Below are 2957 nucleotides of genomic sequence, written 5' to 3' on the forward strand. Positions count from 1 at the left end.
GCTGGTGTGATCCGTGTGTGTGTTAAAGGGGCCGGCGTCGGGTCAGCTGCGTCCGGCCCGGGGCTGGCCTCTGCCTGGAAGAGCTGCCTGAGCTCCTGCCTTACACTGTGGTCGCTTCAGAAACACTCAGGTCAGGATCCCACTGCGCCTCTTCAGGGGCTGCGATAGCAGATTTCTTCAGCGATGGGCCAGAAGTGGCTGGGATGGAGGAGGGAGTCTCTTCATAAAGTATTTCAGCAGCACCCTTGAGTGCTGCCGCATTAACAACACGGAGGGTGGCGTGGGTGGTGCTGGGGGGAGCTTTCCTGCCCAGGACCTGCGTGTTGAGCTTGGGCTCGGGAGCCCAGACACGGCTCAGAGCCCAGAGCTGAACCAGCTGGGCCTTTGTGGAGTGTTCACATCATGTTTGTTCTGATACCAGAGTTCGGACCTCCCAGTTTATTGGTGGGTCAGAGTTACCCTGGCTGATGCCTCCTTAACGTGCCAAAATCCGAGCAGCAGGTCCGGCCCTGAGCGTGGCCAGTGTTGGTGTGCAGCACCTGAAGTGCGTTTATGAAATAAACACCCAGCCCGTGTACTGTGGACAGCGAGAGGGAGCACAGGCCTGAAAGGAAAGTTTGGGGGTTTTTGTGTTGAGGACTCAAAGCTGCAGTAATATTGACAGAGCTTAAATGCACTTATTTTAGTAATCTTTCTGTCCAGCTAATGAGTAGGAACAGAATTAGCTCGTTATTTTTAATGCTTTGACTGTGCAAGGGGGTTACTGTGTCGGTGGTTGTGCACAGCACAGAGCTGAGGAAAATCATGGGTTTAGTTTAGAAATTCAAGTAAAGGAAGAACAGTCTCAAAGGAGCTTCAGGGGGAATTCAGGGTTGAGCCTGCAGCTGTGGGTTGCTTCTAAGCTTGGAGATGTTTTTAAAATTAAATTTTTGTATTTTGTTTCAAACACTCAAAACAGCCCTTCTTTATTGTAGGTTAGAAATTTGTATTTGCGGTTTATTTATGATGAATCTATGTTTACTTCTTGTACTACTATTGCCTGTTAGTTTAAATAACCTTTCTTCTTCCCTGTTCCTACACCCATTCCAAGTTAATACAAGCCTGTCGTTTGCAACCTGTGCTTTGACAGCCAAAGTCTCTTGGGACCAGCTTGCTCCTTCCCTGGCCATCTGCCCTAGCCGCCCTCCTTCGCATTTGTTACCTTGAATTTCCTTTTCTTGAAAGTACTTGATTGGAGCTGCTAAATACATCGTGCAGTGGGATTCGTCCTTCTTATCTGTGCTGGAATTGCATCATCCCGTGCCACCCGTGAGCCCCGTGACCTCTCCCAGCCACAGCACACTGGGAGCTCGCAGTTGCCCCAGTTTCACACTGCAGCACAGCTGCTTTGCTGCTTTTGTTTGTGATGCAGGAGAAAATTCACTATTTTTCATTGTTCCAGAGTTTTATTATTCCTACTAAAGAAAACCAAAACACCCCTCCCATGACTTGGTTGGTCTGTCTAGCTTCCACTTTCTGCTGTTTGCTCCTGTTCTGTTGGCTGGGTTTAGGAGGATAAAGACTGCACTGGGAGTTTCCTTGTGGTGTTGAGGGTTTAAAAAACCAAAGTGGATAAAAGCTGATGCAAGGGGAGATCATAGATTAAAGAATGACAGCTGAAGTGTTAATCAAGAAAGTTTTTGTGCACAATCAACCTTACTTGGCCAACAAGATGATATTTTACAGAAGTAACTTCATAAATGTCTTGACAACTCAAACCTCTGACAAAAGATTGTCAGTCTTGACTTCTGTGTGGCCTTCGCCCCAGTCCTCCACGACAACCTTGTAACTAAACTGGAGAGACACAGGTTTGGTGGATGAACTATTGGGTGGATAAGGAATTGGTTGGGTGGCCACATCCAAAGAGTTGTGGTCAACAGCTCCATGTCAAAAAGGAGATCAGTGCTGAGTGGTGTCCCTCGGGGGTCCACACTGGGACTGATGCTGTACAATACTTCATTGATGACAGTGGGATTGAGCACACCCTCAGCAAGTTTGTGGATCACACCAAGCTGGGTGGTGCAGTTGATACACAAGAGGGACAAGATGCCATCCAGAGGGACCCTGACAGGCTTGGGGACCTTGAGGAGTGGGCCAGTGTGAAGCTCATGAAGTTCAACAGGGCCAAGTGCAAGGTCCTGCTCATGGGTCGGGGCAATCCCAAGCACAAACAGAGGCTGGGCGGAGAATGGGTTGAGAGCAGCCCTGAGGAGAAGGACTTGGGGGTGATGGGTGACGAGAAGCTCACCATGAGCCGGCAACGTGCGCTGGCAGCCCAGAAAGCCAACGGTGTCCTGGGCTGCATCCCCAGCAGCGTGGCCAGCAGGGCGAGGGGGGGGATTCTGCCCCTCTGCTCCGCTCTCGGGAGACCCCCCTGCAGTGCTGCGTCCAGCTCTGGGGCTCCCAGTGCAAGACAGACATGGAGCTGTTAGGGCAGGTCCAGAGGAGGGACATCAAAATGATGCGAGGGCTGGAGCCCCTCTGCTCTGGAGACAGGCTGAGAGAGCTGGGGCTGTTCAGCCTGGAGAAGAGAAGGCTGCGGGGAGACCTTCTAGCACCTTCCAGTGCCTGAAGGGGCTCCAGGAAAGCGGGAGAGGGGCTTTTGACAAGGGCCTGGAGTGACAGGACGAGGGGGAACGGTTTTAAACTGCAAGAGGGGAGATTGAGATGAGATGTGAGGAAGCAATTCTTTGGTGTGAGGGTGGTGAGAGCCTGGCCCAGGTTGCCCAGAGCAGCTGTGGCTGCCCCCTCCCTGGCAGGGTTCAAGGGCAGGTTGGATGGGGCTGGGAGCAACCTGGTCTGGTGGAAGGTGTCCCTGGCCGTGGCAGGGGGTTGGAACTGGATGGGCTTTAAGGTCCCTCCCCACCCAAACCAGTCTGTGATTCTATGAATCTGAGATCAGGTGTTGTACAACACTG

Source organism: Nyctibius grandis, chromosome 3, assembly GCF_013368605.1.
Source record: "Nyctibius grandis isolate bNycGra1 chromosome 3, bNycGra1.pri, whole genome shotgun sequence".
Lineage (NCBI taxonomy): Eukaryota > Metazoa > Chordata > Aves > Nyctibiiformes > Nyctibiidae > Nyctibius > Nyctibius grandis.